The 21,980-nt window shown below is 38.1% G+C and overlaps 1 long non-coding RNA gene across 1 annotated transcript in view; it reads right to left on the bottom strand.

Annotated features, from left to right (window-relative positions):
* Nucleotides 1-1,154: 1,154 nt before the first annotated feature.
* Nucleotides 1,155-21,980, bottom strand: part of LOC107079502 (uncharacterized) — a 32,158-nt gene continuing 11,332 nt past the window's right edge. Inside the window, exons 3-5 of the long non-coding RNA XR_001480431.2 lie at nt 6,413-6,592; nt 2,076-2,186; nt 1,155-1,975 (exon numbers count right to left, since the gene is read on the bottom strand). This is a non-coding gene — a long non-coding RNA (uncharacterized lncRNA). The remainder of the gene's footprint in view (nt 1,976-2,075; nt 2,187-6,412; nt 6,593-21,980) is intronic.

Raw genomic sequence — 21,980 nt, 5'->3', positions numbered from 1 at the left:
AGCGAATGTACAGTTCTAAGACTGTTCAGCGATTGTACACAATCGGCATTAAAACATTGTTTGGTCTGTTTTTTCCTTGCGGTCTCTAAAAGTATTTCATTAAATGGGGGAGGGGGGTATTGTGAACCCGACCTCTAGCCCTTCGGATAGCAGTCGCTCTCCCAGGGACAGCGGCAGGAGGAGCAGACGAGAGCTTTTCGGAGTCGGAGTTGATGAAAACATGAGGACAGCCCTGGCACAAGACTGGCCATCGTCAGCATCAGTCACGCAGTGGGTCGACTACTGTCGTATAAGGATGCAATTGAGGAATTTGCCTCTCGAAATCTAGGCGAATTGATTTATAGGAAGTTTTTTGTTAAACAGAACTTTCCCATCTACTCGGCTTCACTGATCTCAGCTCCCTTGTCAGTGAGTGCACTTATTACTCATTTCTATTTCTTTTTACAGTTTCAGTGCAGTGCTTTTTAAGCTACGATTTGCTATTATTTTGAAGTAACAGAGTAACCTGTTCTTCATTATTTATTGTTATTAATGTTCCTGTTTATGGCTTTAAATATTAAAATACATGGTATCCATGTAGAATTTGTGCTTCTTGTTTGTAACTTTATTATGTGTGCTTCAAAGCTGGAGAATACGTTTTCTGGTTACTCTGTATGATTAATTGAATTGTTCTCAATAGTAAAATAAAAGGTTGTGCTGGGAGCAGATGATAGTAGTGTACTGTACAGTATGTGCAAATCTTCATCTGGAGGGTCCTCTCTAGGGCCCCCAAAAAGCAAGGTCTGGCCGAGCCTCATAGTTTCAAGATTCAGGTAACCAATTGAAAACTTGACCGTCAAATTCAGAATATTAAGAAAACAACCAGTTGTCTTTCTGCTTTAAAAGATTCAGGACACGACAAAGCCTTGTATTGTGGACACTGCTGAACCAAATGTAGACTTTGTCAGTTCACTTGTTCCTCAAGACATCTGCTTCTTTAGTCTACTTACTGTACTGTATGTTCTGTCAAGGATGAAAGATGTGTTTTTTTTTGTTCCTGTGCTAATTTACTTTAAATTATACTAAGATACTAGCAGCCAAATGAAGTCAGCAGGCAAAATAGGTTTTGAGTCATCTTTGAGCCAAGATTAAAAAAAAAAACATAAAAACACCAATGACAAGGGTAAACTTCAAACATTTATAAAAGCATAGGGGGCTGTACCAATTAAATCCTCATTTACACCTCATCAGCACTCCCGCAGATAAAAGTGAAAGGCAAAAGTAAAGAGATCTGAAGGAAAAGAAAACAGCTCTTGAAAACAAAGAAACAGACATGCGACCCTGTCAGACCAGCTGATGTCACTGCGCTAGAATAGTTTATAATTGAAGGGACTGTATGTGTTGTTCAGACTTTCACACAGGAGCACTAAAAGAATTTAATTGCATTAGCTCTAGCTGATTACTTTTAAAGTGTGATTTGGCACTGTTTAAAACTGTAATTATTTATGGCAAGATTCAAATGTTAACACTGTTCAGAAATTATTGATGTAGCTTGTCTCAGATTTAGCAATTCAATCAGGGAATTTAATAAAATGCTTGAATAGTCACCTGATCAAAGATAATAGTTTTAGCACACAGAGCGCTTTTAGTTTAGCTAATTAGAAAAAACAAAACCCTAAGTGGAATAGCAAGAAACATAATAAAGTGTGACAATAGGGTTTGCAGATACTGTACTTTGTTTTTTTGGTCTATTCTATTGTTTTGTTTTGAACAAAGGCAGTTTTAGGGTGGAAGGTACAGTATGAAAATGCTGTCAAAGATTTTTAATTCTTTTACACAGGCTCTAAAGGCTTCTTATATTGTGCTATTTTAAACATGCCATTTACAATTTAATGTACCTCTCATAGGCTATACATCATCATCTTCACAGTAGGAGTAGTAATAAAAATGGTCTATTTTTCCGATGTCTCTAATGACAGTATCTCAAGGCATGGTACTGTAAAAGAAACCATAAGCAAAATGTTAATACACAATTTAGTACAATTAATTACATACTGTAGCATGAAATGTAAGTGCACAAAAAGTGTTTGACTGACCTCTATGATGTAACAATGGCTGGAAGATTATTCCACAGCCTTAGAGCAGCAGAAGAGAAAACATGGTCTTCCCAATGTTTGGGATCTACTGTACGTCTGGAAACATCATCCCTGGAAGAATCCAAACAGCACAAATGACAAGGACTGTGTAGTTAATAACAGTATTTTAAGAAGAAAGCTGAATCAGGACAAAAATGCATTCATTTTATTGTTAAACTATTACCTTAGCTTTGAACATATTGCAAGTAACATTAAGGTACACTAGGATGCAGAACATTATAGTAATGAAGTCTAGAATTATTGGATGCAAAGGATTGTTACAGAAAAAAAAAGTCTTTCAGAAAAGTGAAAACATGATCTTCAGGGATCTTTCTGAACCAAGGCTGAAGTGGTTCATCCATCGTATCTGGAAATCGATGATCTTTTAACTGAATGGCAACAACCCATTTTTTGCTGTGCTTTTCTTTGTTTTTGCTATTTTATCACTTTTGAACTAGTTTGACGGATTTTGTTGTTGTACTCACCCAGTTTTCAATTCAGTAGATAGTTAGGGTAGATAATAATGAAAGCGATAGAGGGAAGACCTGTGTGGAGAGTATTTGGCATGACCGGACTACCTGAGGGAAAGTCAGCCTACAGTAGCTACAGTATGAGGATGGGGCTGCTGCCACCCCCTTGCCTAGTTCTTGTCATGCATTAATAAATATCTACTGTATATCTCCCCCTGTAGTTCAGCCATACATGGGTTTAAGGCGGTACAGCTCTTCTCAAATTCCATCTGAGTCACAGTATCTCACAGTACGAATTTTTATATCCACGCAAGTGCAACACAAAATACTTTTACATCTTATAATGCCAATGTCTGTTTTTTAACATTTTTGGCCATTTTACTAAATGTGTCTCTCCACCAATCCAACAGACAGGGACAGTCCTAAGTTCTACCATAATAATCCTGTATAGCAGGCAGGTGCTTTAACTGCCTAAACTTTGGTGCTGCTAGAAATTAAATGTAGAACTGTTGACTCACCTACAGTATTACTTATTTATGCTCTCAAGATTTAGAGTGAGAGTAAACCATGATTGACAACTTTATTAATACATTTTGACAATGTTTCTTCAGTTTTTTAGCTTTTTTCAGCTATATCATGTAACATTTAAATAAGTGATAATTGCTACAGTATATGGTATCTGGCATCAATATACAGTATATAGTAGTGGAAATGCCAGAGAAAACTCCAAATGCAGTGACAGCATTTTTTGGCTAAACCAGACCAACCAATTCCATGGTTTCCTTTTTTCCATTTACAAATTGCAACTGGAATCATGATATGGCAAAAAGGGCAGTAGTGAACATGGAATATCCATATTCAGTAATATTTTTATTATAAGATTATAAATAAGATCTAATGTAAGATGGAGGTACAGTAATTTCACAGTCTTGTAGCAACAGAACAGAAAGCACAGCCTTCTATCTTTTGAAGTGTTGTTTTATTTTATACATAATTTATACTATCCCAAATATTACCCCCAGTTTAGAAATAGCTTCCTATGCAACATTCAAGTCCCTTGTCCTCATATTAACCACTGCTAAGGGTTTGCTTAAAGACTGCAAAAATAATTAAAGGAACCAAACTACTGTATGCAAAGTTGTAAAATGTTAATAGAGATTTACAAGCCATCTGATCACTTTTTTTCATCAGCAGAAGGCTGTTTTGACAGTGTTCTTTTATCAGACTTTTAAACTAAAATAGAAAGTGCAACATTTGAGTTTATGAGGTTTTATAGTTCATTTTGGCCTGTGCAGCTGCTATAAAATGGCATGCATTTAGTGTGCAAGTGTGGAGAACCTCTCAGCTTATACCTTTTATTCACATATTGAAACTCTGTTGTGTAAAGGTAAATACTGTGTACAGGTACTGTACCAATGCGAATGCTGTTTGCCATCAGGCCTTCAGTGCTCAGTGCTGCTCAGTCCACTGGCAGTGCTGAATGGAAAGATGATCTCATTCTCTGGAGCTGTAAATCTTTTTTTATTTGCTTGTGTAATCTTAATGTTGCCTGTACCATACCACCCTTTTGTTCCAGCATATTCATTTTTGTATTTATATTATTAATGTAATATGTAGTATGTACAGTATGTGTATTACATTTTTGTATTATATTTATACATTTGCACTGATAAATTTTGTACTTGAATTACGATTAGTGGAGTTTGTTTTACAGCTGTATACACCAGATTAGGTAAAGATTTGTGGTGTATAGAAATAGTGGTAATCAGCACAGAGAGATACAAATCTATTATGTAGTTCACTGTGGGATACTGCTAATCCTAGATCTGTTTTGAATATACTTGATTGCTACAATTCTGCGGTTTACAGCATTTAACCTTATTTCTCAAGCTTAAAGAGAATGCTAATGCTCTAGACAAAAAAGGCTATTGATCCATACAATGGTATAATTTAACTTAAATTAGTTGTAAGCTTTAAAAATGTATCTTATGTCCTGCTCAGATTGCTTTCTGGCTCGGCTCAGTAGTTCAGGATTGATGATCTGATGACTCAAATAGTAAGTCTGTCAGACAGGGATATTAGTATTACCTGAATGACTGGATGAAAAATAAGGCATATCTTTATCCCAGTAATAAGTCCTGCTGTGAATTGACACAGAAAATCTGCCTTACATTTAAACTTTTGGGTTTTATCAGGAAGAGTTTTACATCCTGGTCAGCTGAATACCTGACAACTGCATGACACATCTACCAAAGTATATGATGTGCCCAAGTACCATGGGGTCTGACTTCTGTGATGAATGAGAGTTACAGCCAGAGATCAGCACAAAATTATGACCTATAGTCTACCTGATACATTAAGGTTTTTGGAAGCTTATTGTTTATTACAGAAGTGAAAACCTGAGAATGAGAACAATCTTTAAATCAATAGGACATAATGGTACTGAGTTTAAAAAATGATTGACTTTTAGGTGACAGTTTTATATTTCCCTCCTGGGATCATGACTTTGTCGTGGTGAAGGTGCTTGAGTGCCCCAGGGAGCCTTAGAGCTAAGTTTTTGGGATATATGTGCTCCTTTTAGGGTTCTCCATGGCAAAGTGGTCTAAGCTGAGGGGCCAGACAAAGAATGATCCAAGCTAGACTCCCATACAGTATGGTTGCTTTAGACCACTGCGTGCGCCAGGTGGCTGGGCCACCCACATCACCCTGCCGGGCTCAGCCTGAGATGGTGATGTGGAGCCGTCACTTGGAACTGGCTCCTGGGACGTGGAATGTCACTTCTCTGGTGGGGAAAGAACCGAGGGTGTGGGAGGTTGAAATACTTATAGCCAGTCTTTCCCCTACACACAGAATTGGCTCTGGATCTAGACTTCTCAATCGGGAGTGATCTCTCTCTTGCTCTTGGGTTTCCCCTGTGTGACAGACCCTGGGCAGACGTGAGGATACTCATGGGTCCCTGACTGGGTGACGTTCAGTTGGAATTTGTCCCGGTGGACGATAGAGTTGCCTAAATGCAACTACAAGTTTCAGTGAGGAAAACTCTGACTGATATTTAATAATAATAATAATAATAATAATAATAATAATAATTGCTTACACTTATATAGCGCTATTCTGGACACTCCACTCCACGCGCTTTACAGGTAATGAGGATCCCCTCCACCCCCACCAGTGTGCAGCCCCACCTGGATGATGTGACGACAGCCATAGTGCGCCAGAACTCTCACCACACATCAGCTCTCAGTGGGGAGGAGAGCAGAGTGATGGAGCCAGTTCATAGATGGGGATTATTAGGAGGCCATGATTGGTAAGAGCCAATGGGAAATTTGGCCAGGACGCCACGGTTACACCCCTGCTCTTTTCGAGAAACGCCCTGGGATTTTTAATGACCACAGAGAGTCAGGACCTCGATTTTAGGTCTCATCCGAAGGACGGCACCTGTTTACAGTATAGTGCCCCCGTCACTCTACTGGGGCATTAGGACCCATGTGGACTGCAGTGTGAGCGCCCCCTGCTGGCCCCACTAACACCTCTTGCAGCAGCAACCTTAGTTTTCCCCAGGAGGTCTCCCATCCAGGTACTGACCAGGCTCACACCTGCTGAGCTTCAGCGGGCTGCCAGTTGTGAGTTGCAGGGTGATATGGCTGCTGGCTGTTTGTACTTATGAACCTAAAAACTGTTCAGAGTATTCAGCTTTCTTCGAGGTGGTGGGTGCAGTGACTCTAGTTCTGTTGGGGAATGACAGACCTGGAGTGGTGTGGCTGGGAGGAACAGCCTGCCTGATCTGAACCCAAGCCATACAGTAGGAGGAACAAAGCAGATCCTTACCTGTGATGTTTGATGAGGCGTGGGGAGGTTGCCATGCCTGTGCACATGTTTTGTTGACTTGGAGAAAGCCCACTACCTTCTATCCCAGGGTCTCCTGTGGGAGGTGCTGTGGTAGGATGGCGTGCTGGGGCCACTGGTCCCAACTTTGCGGAAACTTGGATTTGCTCCAATACAAAAACCCTGTTTAGATGTTAAGGAGAAAAGAAGCATTTTTGATGACAAAAAATAAGAGGCTATAACTATCGGAGAGGTTTTTGTCAAGCTTCGTGCCCTGGAAATGGATGATCTGGTAAATGAGATTGAGGACGTTTCTTGTCAAATGACATAATTCATTCTTAAATTGCTGACATGACTTCAAATATTCTGATGCAAGTTATAGAAGAGACTATCTATGTATCATGGAGTGCAGTCTGTTGGTTGTTTTTATTTGGTATGTACATAATAGTGCCATAGAAAAACATTTTCTCTTTTGTGAGCCTCTTCAGACATTCTTGAAAATAAAAAAATTATTTGCCAAGCAAGAGACTGATTAGAAAAAAATGCCTTGTATTTCTAATGGAGCACCATCTACGCTGGAGAGAACTCTGAATTGTCCTCCTTGGTGAAGAAAGAATCTCCACACATCATTGTGACTCACTGCTTCCTACACTGTCATGCACTTGCTCCTAAATCACTTCCAGAAACTCTGGAATGTCCTGTCAATCTTCAATACCACTGAGCCTTGAATTGAGGAACTGTTGATGTTCAAAATACAATCTGTAATAATTTGATTTTACATATACAATTATCCATCCATTAAACAACCTAAAAGAATTGTTGTATTATTCTTCTAATTTCTAATTGGAAGAAATATCTTTTTTGGGGAGGGGGTGCAGGACTACAATGTAAGGAATGTGGAACCTCTAAAAGGTTAAGAACCTCTACTCTACAATCATAGCATTTCTTTCAAAAAGGAATGCACCCTTTCTACTGTACCTCTCTGAGGTCCAAAACAAGTAAGCTGTATCATTCAGCATACTTCTGTCTCATATTTTGTTCACATTCATTCCGGTTCCAACCCACTTTGCCGCTGCCTCTTGGTTAACTCCTCTCTATGGTCAGGAGGCTACCTCTTAACCAAGTGTGTTCAGCCAGAATGTATTACACTGAAATACTTAATAAACACTCACAACGCATCTGATTCTAGGATGTCTTTATCACTTGTGAAATATCTTTGTTTTAAAGCCTTCTGATTTAACATAAAAAAACTCAGTCAACAAGTTTTCGGGATTTACAAGCAGAACACATAGTTGTACTTCTAAATATGAGTAATTGCTATAAAATCCTGATTTGTTCACTGTTGATACAGTAGAAAGCAATTTGTCTCCACTCTATATTAACCTTAAATGCCTGTCAAAAGCAGATTACAAAGTGAACAACTTAAATGTGTCCTGTCCAAGCCTTCTCTGTTTCATTACAGAAACTTGGCAGTGTTGAGGACCTGAATGTAAAATGGTTTTGAAGAATAATGACTGATTTAGTTTGAGTTTCAGTTTTCTGTAGTTTTATCAACCAACACATTTGTTATTCAACAGGAAATTGTATCCACATGTTGAATTTTTTTGGTTTATACAGTTGCCTAGAACATGCTTTCCCCTTATTGACCTTCAGTAGCTAAAGAATGGTCACGTGTTCAAGGAGTTGTGAAACAGTTGCTCTGCTGCTGTATTACTTTATGTACAGTATTTAATGTTAAGTTATCTGTTTTTTTTAAATTTGTCTGTATTGTATCACAAGCTCTTGTTTTATATAACCAACAAAAGAATGCACTAGATACAGTACCAGTAAGTGAAACCAATACTTTTTAACTGTGTCACGCCCTCTGCCGCCAGAGGGCGCTCCTTCTCTGTCCTGTCCCTAGTTTCCGGTCTGCTGTCCTTCCTGTCCCTCTCTTTCCCTTGGGCTATATATTTCCGGGTCTTGCACTCAGTCCTCGCTCAGCATTGACGTTCGGATGTCCTGAGACCCACCTAGTACCAGGGCGCCCCACGTCCGCTCCCTGAGGGCATAGGTTTCTATACGGCATTCCTGAACTCTTTGCACTAATGAGCCTGGGCCTTTTTCCCTGTCTCGCCGCTACGCATATGGGTCTTTTTCCGCTCTCCTGCTCCCCACGGTTAGTCCCTTTGGACGTCCGTGACAAACTGAAGTCATATACATTATGAAAGACCTTTCCAAAGTCATTTTGCAACTAGCTTCTCTACATTAGTTCACTACTGGTAATTGAATATTCCAATCTTAATTTAACAGACTCTTCTAAATACCTGTAACTTAATTGGAAAATCACTATTCCAATGCAATGCAGTTGTATAAGAACTCTGCTCCACATTCGCTAGGATGTTCTCATGTTAATGAAGTGCTTGAAATTTTATTTAAATTGTGTAATGATTGTAAGGCTATAAAACTATTTATAACATCAAAATTAATTTGATGAAGCAATTGAACATTTTTTTTTTAAATCGAATTACACACATTTTACAATTTTACAAAGGAGAATGGGTTTGTGATGGACAGGTGTCATCCTGGAAAGCACAGGATTGTTACACTGTCCCGGGAACATGGCATTTGTGTAAGTCACACGCACATTGAAACTACAGTGGCTAAGCATGAAAACCTGCAGAAAGTAATAACCAGCACAACAACTGAATATTTTTGTATGAAAATGATCTGCATGTTTAGAGGACACTCATGGGTAACGTACTGACAGTTGAGACATTACTTCGTCATCGTTTGGGGGCCGGGGAACATTTGAGCTGGTTGCAGTTGTGGAAGTGTGATGATGTTGGGAAGAAGCTTCCTTAACACAAGTGCAGTTGCTCAGCGATAGATTAGCGAAGGCCTTGACTCAACAGTTTTCCTGTTCCTGCAAGTGTTGAGGACAGACCTGTGTCAGTGTCGATTTAACAGGGCAGTGGAACACCACACGGCACTAGGATGACAACGGCATGACAACCAAATTGTCTTGCCATGGCCAGCGTTTTCTCTTAACCTGAGTCCCATGCAGCATTCAAAGATGTCGACAGGAGACAGCCATGCAGTAACTAGTCACCCTTTGACAGCTGGCTGCAGCTATACAGGAGGCGTGGAACAACACTACAATTAAAAGTCTTGTCAGGTCTTTGCACCAATGCTGCCAGGATCCTGGGAGGTCATTAATGACACTTAACTTGCGATGTTTTCACTTAGACATGTCGCATGAGAAAATTTGATCATGATGCATTTTTGCTCATATTACCTCTGGTTGCATTTGATGCCTGCTGAATGTTTAAAATATTTGTTTAAATTCACTAGACCAGTTAAACCTCTTGTGTGTATCAGTATATCATGGACCCTATTATCTTTTGTATTAATATTAACGAGAAGGTTTTCTTTATAAAAAATGCATGACTATTACTGGAATTAATATAACAACAGTCCTGATGCATAATTTACACTAATGCATGGTTTGCTCTTGTTTGATAACTGCATTTAAAAATCAATTACCATTAAAATCCAGACAAAATTCAAAGTATCTATTTTTAATCAAGCAAAAAAAAAGAAACCGAAGTGTTTGTCATTTTTGTATGGATATCTATAAAATATCCTTTGCAATTTAGAAATGATCCAGGACAACATGACAGACAGTATTTGGACAGCATCCAAACAAACTGCAGCCCATGTTACTTCATGGAAAGACGGAGTGGAAATGGTCAAGTGCTTTATTTTAGATGTGGAGTCCCATGAGGACAACAGGGTGATGAAAGTGGATACACTTATCTGAAAAAAGAGGTAACCTCAAATACATTTTGATTTGTATGAGAGAACACTGTATATTTCCATACATGGCAGAATGCTATAAATGTATTTCTTCCTGAATACAGTGCTGTTCTCTGAAGAGACTGAAATAAAAGAGAATAATTATTCTTCTTACAGCTGGATGTCAGTTACGGTGAGATGCTCAAAGAGCTTTGATCCGGAGCAGAATTTTCTCCTTACCTGTTGAAGGTAATTATAGAACAGTGAAAATGCCAATCAAGCTAGAAACAATACAGGTGTGACAAACAAACACACAGGTCAAAATAAATCATTTTCGAAATGCATGTGATTTTTTGGATCTCAAATATTTTGCAGACAGAAAAAGGTGAGCAGTGGCTTAACTTGAACTAAATGCTCTGAAAGTTGTACACTGTATTTACTGTACGTTTCTAGACAATAATACATTTATAAACTGTCAGTAAATTATTCAAATAACAATTCAAAGTTATCTTTTGCTCATTTTCTTATTCCCCTTGAGGTCCAGAAATGGGGTCAGAATTCTACAGTGCGGACTGGAGGATAGAAAGGGTGTGAAGGATCAAATGAAACCAAATAGCTAACAACATTTTTCAGCCAACTTTAGGCCACACAGAAGTCTGCTACTTTACGACCGAACTAATAAAAAAACTAAATTCCTATGCAGGTTTTGCAGATATTCCATTTTAAATTGTCAGATATCTGACTTGTCATCTATTATGACATTGTCTAAGCACTGTTATTAAAGTAATGAAATGATGGCAGTTGAAATGAAATGTCTACGAAAAAGACAACATTCAAATTACCTGCAGATGAAGACTTAAAGAAGAAGTTAACTTAGTTCAGAAGGAAAACTCCTGCAAGAAATGTTTATTAGTTTATTATTAATATATTTAGTTTTTAGAATTAAACTAGTGTTGGCAAGTACCCTGTACTCAGTAAGACAAAAAGAATTGAAACACTCAGTAAGGTTATTTTATAAAAAAGAAATATCTTTTTGGATGTCTTTATCTCGTAATGAATCGAATGACAGCAAGTCATTGCCTGCAATGTGATGAAGAAGGATATAATTAAAAGTTCATTTCCAATGTCATTTCCAATTCCAATTGTGACATTTTGGCCCAAAAACAATAAATATTTCCCCGCCTGAAACAATCTTACACCACATATCTGGAACAGCAGGGCAACGTGGTGGTTAGTTTGGTTTTTTCTCACCATCATGGTCCTAGGTTCATATATGGACTGTGTGCAGTTTGCATGTCTTTCCTGTGTTCCTGTGGGTTTTCACTAGGAAATCTGGTTTCATCCCACTTCCAGGGAAGTTTTGATTGGCTGTTTAATAGTTTAATAGCCTCATAGGGTCCACATTCCCCCGATTCCTTTGGGGGAATGAGCTTCTGCTCTGTCACCTGACCAATTGCAGGAAGCCAGTTGGTCATGTGACTCTTTAAGAAAAAGGAAGAGGAAGCTTCCGAAATCTGTCAATGGATCTGAATGATGAATAGAATGATGTCTGTCATCTGGAGGACAGAAAGACTGACCAGGGACCATAGGAACTTTGAGATTTCTGGGAAAGAAACAGTGAATTTCAAAAATCTTTTGGAGACTTTGTGAAGAGTCTTGGAGAGAGAGAGACCGTGTTTGAGAATTGTTGCTTCTTGTGGCTGGTAAGCAGTTCAGCTGCTCGGCCCATGTTAGGAATGTTAGGGACTTCTTGAAGTTTAAGCAGGGATTTGATTAAGAACTTTGGCTTTTGTTTTGTTATTTGGTTTTGGGTTTCTCTGCACTGCAAATAAAGATGCAAGGGTGTTTTTTTTAACATAACAGCTACATGCTTGTGTGTTTGTTGGCCTGGACCCACCCATTTCTAGACATCCTATTATGACATACCCACAAGCATGTCACAAAATGGAACTTTGGTTCTATTTGGATGCAAAAATGGATCCCTGAATCTGAGTTCTTCGCTCTTCCCAGTTAAAAGTTGCTTTGATGCCACTCTGTCATACAGTTAGACTCTAGAATGGACAGACACATGACATGTCCAATTTGTTGCTCTTTTAATGCTGCTCCTTTCCAGTGCTGTTTACCAGATGAATGGGTCTGATCAGAACAGTTTACTGGAAGACTTACTGTAATAGGTGAGTGTTGGAAATGCAGACTGCAGGATTCAAGCATAAATTACAACTTACAGTAGCAAATAAAACAAAATGAATAAGACAACTTGTGTTGACACCTTTTAGTTGGTTTGTTTTTGTGGGTGTGTTTGGATTATTTTAGAAATACTTGTTTATGATTCTGTGTATGATTAAACAAAAAAGTAAAAATAAAGTTTTGTTCTTTTTTAAAACTCTTATCTGCCTTATTCAACCTGATATAAAAAGAACATGTAACTATGGCATTATGGTGTAACAGAGAGTGATATGGAGAACGAAATGATTTAAATCAAATAATCCTCTGTATTTATTTGGGATTTCAGTGAGGGTCCTTAGTATAAAAATGGTGCTACCATAAAAATGCACAAATACAAAAATCACATGATAAACTACGCCTGGAAAACTAGGCAATCTGGTTGAGTTTTCCAAGAATATTATATTATGTCTTTGGGCTTGGATATTATTTGTCAAATGTTTATTCCTAAATCTTCTAGGAGGTTTCTTCAGACCACCCAAAGGCAAGGTGTGACCGGGCTCTGCTGGTGCTGGTCTGGATAAAAAGTTGTTCCACCCTTTGTTCCTTTGGTTCAAAAATCCCAAAGTGAAAAATAGCATCCTCATATTTTCCATGGAATGAAATACTGTGCTTGATGACTAAAACAAGCAGAATAACCGGAGAACTAATGAAAGCCAAACGACTGCTAATAGTGTGGGCTCTGGATCCTGCTCATTCTCCCTGCCAAGACACTGCAGTCTGGCTTTTGGAGATTCTGTTCAGAGGGTTTAGCTATTTTTTTACAATCTGAAAGCTATAATATATCATTTTCTGAAAACATGCTGAGCCCTATGGCAGTTTATGGGAAGATTCTCAGAGGAACAATTCTGCTTCTCATGTCTATTGTGATCAGATCCAACCCTTTTATTAAAGTGTCTAATAATCCACACAGACACTGTAATTTCTGTGTCAGTTAGGTTGTGTATTATTTACTGAATACATATGGTAACTATTACTACTTCATCAAATCAATAGATCTCTTTGATAATCCTGCACATCAATTAAAAATAAGCTAACATTACAAAGTGAAAAGCCCTTTCAAAATATATTAGAAATATAATATATATTATATCTAAGATATTAGAAATTCAGCTACATACTAGCTGTATGTAATATTACAACTATATCCTATGCATTTGGTGTTAGTCTGGTACTGTATTTTATGTGTAAAATGTTCAATTCCAGATTACTTACAGAAAGAATGAAATCCATTTAACCACTGCTACAACAAGATGGCACAACACAGAATACTGGAAAAAGGTATTGCAGTTAGAACAGGTAGAGGAATTCACAAAATTATGATACTCTTCAGTTTTTACAGAGGGAGAAAAATAATATGATTCACAGGATTAGGTTTAAAATTCATTTTCTAAAAGAAGGCCTTTTGTGAGGCAGTGGGTGCCGTGAATGAACAATTTGTTTAATTTTCTTTTCCCATCTGGGGAAAAGATGTGACTTAAAATACAGTTTATCATAACTGTCCTTATCATCTTTATTTCAATATCTCCATGGGAAGAACTGCAACAAAGCCTTTTGAGCATTCCAGAGGCTTTCAGACACAGCGGAGTCATTTCATAAAGAACCTGTTATTTTACACATTTTTGAATAAGCACAGGAGCAATTTAACAACTGTTTGGGCTGTTTAGGTTGTTTATTTGTAGTGCTGTGCCACAAAAACCTCTCTTTGTCTATCTTTTAAAAAATGATACTTACAACATTACAGAGTAAACTAAGCAAAAAAAAACATAAAAGGCAAATTTGGAATTGATACTATTTTAATGCATACTGTAATCCTTAATACTCTGATAAGATCCAACTAAAAGCCTTATACATGTGTATTGTGAATGAAGTTATTTTGATTATTTAAGGGATTATCCTAGTGCATTTATGATGGTACTGCAGTATGGTGAAATCTTACAGATAAATGTATTTCTGGGAAACTACTACAGAAAAACTAAAAATAAAAAAATACCCCCAGCTCATAAGTTTTCCAGACATTTTTATACATTTGAAATACATTTGTTTTTATTGGAAGCAATGTATAATACCCACCATTTCCTTAGAAACCTACCCAAAGTTCTGTCAAAACCTACCCAAAACATATTGAAACAATTTTTAAGGCTGTGCTCTGAATAGCACAGCGAAACAAAAACTTCTTACATTCTTCTAACATTTCTCCCTTCAAAAACAAGGCAACAACTCTTAGGACCTACAGTACAAAACGTTCACTGTTAACCCTTTACTTATGAGTTTAATTGAAAAAAAATGAAAACTTTGCTTTTTAGGAGACAATTCTGGTACCTTATATGACCCACTGATACTCATTCTCTGAAACACAGTCTCAAAAGCACCAAAAATTCTACATGCTCCTTAAATGAAGACATTGCATTTAGACTTTTTGTGCATTTAGAAACAAAAATAGAAACAATAAAACAGTGATCAATCTCTCTCATAAGCTTTCCTACCATTAGTCTGTACTCTGCCCATTCCTTCACCAGATGTAATATAAAGTCCTAGGTGATAACATTTGTAATACAATGTTCAAAAACACACTACAAGCTACTGTAGGAGATTAAGCTTCAAACCCAACATTTTCTTATTTACCACACACCTCAAACTTGTGACCAATATCACCCATGGGCAGTTGGAGAACTGCAAATTATGCACTCTGTGAGTACCATTAAGAACTGAATTAATGCACAGATGTCCACATATCTACTGGATGTTGCTCCTTCCACGTGGATGTTAGCTTCATCCACATGGCTGTGTGCTGTAGCTGGTTCCAGATTCCCACATCGTCCTGGTCTCGGTTTTAAACGCACTTCCATATACAGCAGTTTCAACTTGTGCCTCCTAGTGTGTGTTTCACTGTTCAACCTCAAGTAGTGACTAGCTGGACTACCCACTTCACTACTTTGACTTGGGATCCAGTGAAGCCCATCTTTGTGGTCGCTTTAATAAAAAAAGCACTTGCCCAAGAGTCAATGTGCTGGTGTCCAGGTGGCAAGCACCCCTAAACAGATAAGGAGACTACTGCCACCAGCCACATCACCCTGCAATTCACAACTGGCAGCCCACTGAAGCTCAGCAGGTGTAAGCCTGGTCAGTACCTGGATGTGAGACCTCCTGGGAAAAACTAAGGTTGCTGCTGGAAGAGGTGTTAGTGGGGCCAGCAGGGGGTGCTCACCCTGCGGTCCATGTGGGTCCTAATGCCCCAGTATAGTGACGGGGACACTATACTGTAAACAGGCGCCGTCCTTCGGATGAGACGTAAAACCGAGGTCCTGACTCTCTGTGGTCGTTAAAAATCCCAGGGTGTTTCTCGAAAAGAGTAGGGGTGTAACCCCGGCGTCCTGGTCAAATTTCCCATTGGCCCTTCCCAATCATGGCCTCCTAATAATCCCCCTCTATGAATTGGCTTCATTACTCTGCTCTCCTCCCCACTGATGGCTGATGTGTGGTGAGCGTTCTGGTGCACTATGGCTGCTGTCGCATCATCCAGGTGGGGCTGCACACCCCACCTGGATGAAATACACACATTAACATGGCAATAGAAATGCTTTTGCATTTAAGTGTGTACAGTATAGTATACAGTATATATGCACACTGTACATGTACCGTATAGACAATAAATTAATGTTTAAAAAAAGAATGACAAAAAAGCTTTCCTTATAGAGACGGATGATAAAGAAACTCCGTTGAAAGGAACATAAACAAATCACACAAGGAACATATCACACAACTCTGAGTGATAATTGGTTGCCTTAAGCAGCTTTCCACATTTTAAATATACTGCAGAGGAGCATCCGTATTTACAATGCAAGGGAGCTCTTTCAAGATATCACATCATAAGCTTTTTGAGATCCCCTAATGATTTACATATATCTGCATTCCGAATGCAACAAAGGTAACTGATGAGAAACTTCCAAGCTAAACATGACAGAATATTAAATTAAAATGAAGCATGAGTGGTGTCATTGAAACTACCCAATGTGTGTGAAGAAAAACAATTTCAGCTCTCGAAAGTGAGTCAGAGTTCTAGAGATCAAATTAAAAAGAGCAACATCTGGTGCTATACAATTTAACTGTCTAATTAACAAGCCAGTTTGCACAATGTTACTTTTTTATGTCCCCACAGACATCTTTGTGACCCACTGCTGTTACAGTATCGGCATTGTCAAGTGTGACATTCACTCCATTGAAAATGGCTTGTCAATCACATCTAATTGCGCTGTTTCGTGATTTTAGTACACTGCTGAGCCTGGTAGGGTGCTTACCCATCACTTTGTGCAGATATATAGAGCATTTCAAATTCTAATTGTTTCTCTTTACCTAGGAATCCAATAGTGAAAATACCCTCTGTTTTCAATCAAAACCTGCCTTTCCTTACTAAGTGGGATATAGCTGAGGTGGATGTATCAAGAGTGTTTTAACCCTTCAGCAAACCAAATACCAGCTCTTCCTATTCTATTGTTGCAATTAAAATGCTATATAATTACTGGTCCATTTTCCCTCAGTGTTCTCTAATTGTGGATTACCGGCATATCTGCATTAGCAAAATTGTATTTTGTACGTACAGTATGTCAAGTGTGTCCATTGGTTATCTTGCACACTGACAATTGGTAATACTTGCTGCACCAATCTGATTCTTCACCACACATTCATGCCTTGGCAATTTACATGAAGGCACTGGTATATTATGTGCATTGCTCCTCTCATGGTAAAATAACGGATTTTTTCCTTAATACAAATAAAACATTTTAATATGTGGGTATTTGATTACATAATTAACTGAACTTACTGAATATTTATAATATGTATATTTGAAGCAATGCTACTGTATGTGTTATGGTGAACAAAAAAAGATTATCGTTTTTAGGTAAATGTTCTAAATAATCACCTGAATTTTACTATTTTATTACTCAGCTTCTCTTTTCTTCCCATCCATCCTGCTTAATCCATTAGAGTTCTGCAGGGATGCCAGAGCTTATCCTAGCAAGCAACGGGCCCAAGGCAGAAATAACGCTGATGTCACGCTCATTACACCTAGGGGGCGCTCTACGTTCCTTCTGTTCCTAGTTCCCTGAGATTATTCATGTCTTTCTGGTGTGTCTTGTTGTGTAGCCTATTTCCTGCTTCTGCTCTGCTACTCGCTCAGCATTGATGTTCAGTTGCCCTGGGACCCACCTAGCACCAGGGCACTCTTGTCCTTGGCCTGAGGGCATAGGTTTCTCTACGGCATTTCTCGAAGAGCTGAACCCGGGCTAACCCCCGTCTCGCCACTACGCATAGGGTCTTTATCGCTCTCCTGCCATTCCACGGTTCGTCCTTTTGGACTTACGTGACAGCCGAACAAGATGCCAGTCCCTCACAGGGCACACACAGACACAGAAATTGTACACACTCACACCAGTGCCAATGTAATGGACACCAATAAACCTATCAGCAGGTCGACCTACCAGGATCCACACGAACATAAAAACTCCATGCAGATAACACCCCAAGAATTGAACCCAGGACATCACTGTACTGTCCATTTCTTTACAACAACAACATATTTTTAGTATTAGAAATGGTGTTATAAAACCCAATTTACTTTCCCCGTGTTTTCCTAACTCTTCTGTAAAACTTGATGTAAAAGCTGGTTCATTATGCTTGTTCATAATGCCTGTGACAATTATAGATTTTTTAAAAAAAATTACAATATCTGACCTTATTGACTGACCCTTGTACACAAGCAACTTGATAAATGTTCAATTACCTCAATTAGAGAAAGCACTGACATTTCACACCCAGGGTAAGAAATCAGAAGCTGTAGAAAGTAGAAGCCTGTGCTTTCAAATAATAATCTATAAAGAGTACAAGATGTTATATACCTAACTATATGAATCCATAAAGATGTTTGAATCATGCACAAAATGCCCCAATTAGCCAATTATTTTACATTTATTTTAATGTACATACATTCTATTACCAAATGCTACTGATCTGATGAATAAACACAAATTCCCGGTGAACTGACAGACATACAGTCATTCTGCTTGATCCAGACAGTGTACGTTATACACTATCATTGTTTTATGATTTCTTTACTCAGTATGGGAGAATCTACTCTGAACTAAGATAAAAAAAAGCAGAACACGAAGATAATATTTAATGGAATGTGGTTTCAGGCTAGAGCTCCTTCACGGTCGATATTCATTCAATATTTCATCTTAGGTTGCTTATTCGGTTTTGCCATTTTGAATCAGCAGTATCCAATTTATAAAACCCCATTAAGAGCAAGAGCATTTGAAACTGAGAACCTTACACAGGGTATGTGAAAGATCTTGAATACGTTGCAGACTATAAATATTCTATAACCTGGACTGTTTAAGTCATGATGCTGAACCAAAGAGCAGAGAGCTGAAAATGGGAAAAGTATCCAAAAATATTTGATAGATAGCAAGTTGTCAAGCAAAGCTGTTGCAATAGGAACTGCAGACCTGTCTGTGATTACAGTCAGTCTCTGCTTCATTCACTATTTCCTCATTTAAACAGACATCTAAAGTATTTTCTATGAAACTGAAAAGCTTTGCAGGACAACACACATCCCTGGGTTCGTTGCCCAAGTTAGAAGGAAACCTACCCATCAGTCTCCAACTAATACCCACCCCTAACACAGAAATACTGTTGTTGTTAGGATAGACTACTACTTTCTTCTTAGCCACCTGTCAGACTCATTTTTGACCTATTTTTTCCTCATGAGCAATGCTTCCAAAGGTTGTTACGCATTGCTAAATTATATTTGTGCAGCTGGCAGCTCACCTTGATGGATCCTTGAAGAAAATGCTCTCATGAACCGAGCGGATTAAGTCAATCATTATCAAATCATGACATCTATCCCCAGCTCTTTTGTTTAGACCAAATTCTGGTACAGTCCAGCTAAGCAGGTGAGGAAAACCCATATCCATTGTGCAAGCAAACCCTTGACCACGGTCACAGTGAATGACAATGACAATGCTGAACTGTATTGTAATAATGAACGGTAATGAAATAACTTTTTACTCAACTGTTCTTACTCACTCCATGCAAACGCAGGCACTGGTACTGTATGCTGACCACCAGTGTTCAATTTCCTGGGCATCATCTTTATGGTAACAAATTACCTGTGATATTCTTTAGCAATTGATTTTTAAAAAGTATTCTGTGATGGAGGGCTTTTAAAGTCCTTCCTGAGAAACACTATGCTTCCCCACTTTAGAGCCTGAGCTCTTCCTGTGAGCCTATTGATTGTTGTGTTATTTAAAGAGACAAGCACGGAGATCTTACCCTCATTAAATTCCTTTGTACAGGATGATTGTGTCTGAACCTCGTATGCCACTGTATCTTTTTCTTAGGAATGAACAGTTTGACTCCTGTTATTGTAGCATTTTTTTATTGAATCTTCAAAATGGAACAAAATCTGAACCCATTCTTAAACAAAACAATGCTAAAGACAATGGTCATAAGGAAGCTTAGAGGAAAGGAAAACAAACATAAAAGAACAAATCCGGAAAAAAGAAATGCTTTATAAACAAAAGCTACAGTATAAACAAAAAAAATGTACAAATTGTTAAGTTTAGCACCAGACCAATGTGATTTACTGTAGCAGTCTACTTTGCAGAAAACCAGTTCCTATAAATGACACCACAATCATTTAAACTGAAGCTCAACTCAGTCTCATGGCTGGAGGTCAACAGTAACTTTGAATTCATCATTACGCTCAAGCATTTCATTTAAACTGAGAGAAAAGTTTCAAGAAGAAACTACAGTACCTTTGAGAGACTGAGAGTACGCACACATCTTACAGACCAAGGTGGGTATACGGAAAAACAGAACCTGTCATTAAAATAATTTCATTTTTTTCTGAAACTTCTGAACAGGTCTTTCAGAAGACCTGTTCTAGTACTTTTGCAAAAATAATCAAACTCAATTAGAGACAGTTTTACCTTTGATGAGAGCAAAAGAAATAGACAAATCTAGAGTTTTAGTGATTTAATTAGCACCTCTTCAACTGGGGGCCATGAGACTGATGCTCAAAATGTCCTGTACATCCTCAAATTAAAAGAAAGGTGGCAATATGTTTAGTCAAATAGCACTTGAGTGCTATAATTAATTCAAACAAACGTATTTTACACCCAGAGGAGTTACCAAAGTTGCCAACATGGGGGTTAAATGTATTGGGGGAGATCTGAAAGCAACAGGAGAATGTCATAAGCATAGTGTGAAACATAGGAAGTTCAGTTTGTTTGGCTTGCAAATAAATCTTTAGGATAATTGAGAGCTCATGTTCCTGAGAAATTGACTTCAATGGGACACCCTCTCTACCAACTTGTAACTCAAGGGGCTGTACAATTGAAGACTATAACTTCAATTGTAGTGTAGTATATTATTGACCAATGGCGACCCTCAAAAATGATGTCAAAACTTTTGGTGTGTGATTAGCAAGAGCTGATGATTCTAGTGAAAGAACAAACAGTACTTGTACTAATGGACAGATGTGTCCAAGTAGTGTACCTGCAGGAAAGATATCACTTAACCATGATAGAGAAAAATGAGACCAATAACTTAATGACACAAAGAATATTTTCAGATAGTTACTGTATGTGTCTTAGTTCAACAGTAATAGTATGTAGCTCAAACACTCCTTCATACAATAAATTTGGCTGATGCATTTTTTCCAAAGAGTCTTACATTTGTACCCCATGTTTTAGAACAGGTCATTTTTCTAAAGACATCTGAGCAAAGCATGTTGCACATTCCAATTCAGTTACCCCATATCGCTGCCTTTCTTGGGAGTGTGTTTTTTATGACACATATCACAAAAAATCATTTACAAAGGATTTTTCGATTCTTATCAGATAAGTCAATTAAAAATCTAATTTAACAGTAAAATGACAATTTGACCTCTCACCCGGCAAAAATCAGCTCAGCTCAGGAAGAATCAACCTGCTTTTGGTTTCTGCTTTTGCATTGGCTGTGCAGCAGTTTGACTTTTGTTATGAGTGCTAAAGGGTGCCAAGGGTAAAAGGCACTGCCTTATATAAAATTAATGTCAGCAACAGTTAGTGACTGTGAGAAAAAGATTTAGGTCAGGATCATTTACCAAAAGATGCACAGCTAACATCAGAGGAAAAAAAATAGTCAGCTGAAAAATGTGTGTATGCATTGTCAAATAAATGTAAAGAAGATGTAGAGTGTAAAAACGTCATACTAGCATAGTGCTCCATGAGTGCTGTGAGCTTGTCCTTTATGTCTGCATGTTTTTTTGAGAAAACACCCATTTTTCTATAAATTCCCATTTATACGTTTCACACACAGACCAGACACTTTCACGCTGTGTAATAGAAGCTTCAGAACACTATAAGAACCTGAAGTAACCACCCCTTGGCATTATCCTTGACAGATAAAACACCTCTCAGGGAACTCCTGAAGTCCTTTACAACATATGCTTTTTAATGTATACCCCATCACCACCACACACACATCTACCACACAGACAACGCAAGCTATAATCTTTTCTAAAAAT

The sequence above is a fragment of the Lepisosteus oculatus genome, chromosome 15, assembly GCF_040954835.1.
Source record: "Lepisosteus oculatus isolate fLepOcu1 chromosome 15, fLepOcu1.hap2, whole genome shotgun sequence".
Classification (NCBI taxonomy): Eukaryota; Metazoa; Chordata; class Actinopteri; order Semionotiformes; family Lepisosteidae; genus Lepisosteus; species Lepisosteus oculatus.
The sequence above is the reverse complement of the archived record's forward strand: the minus strand, read 5'-3'. Positions and strand labels throughout refer to the sequence as shown.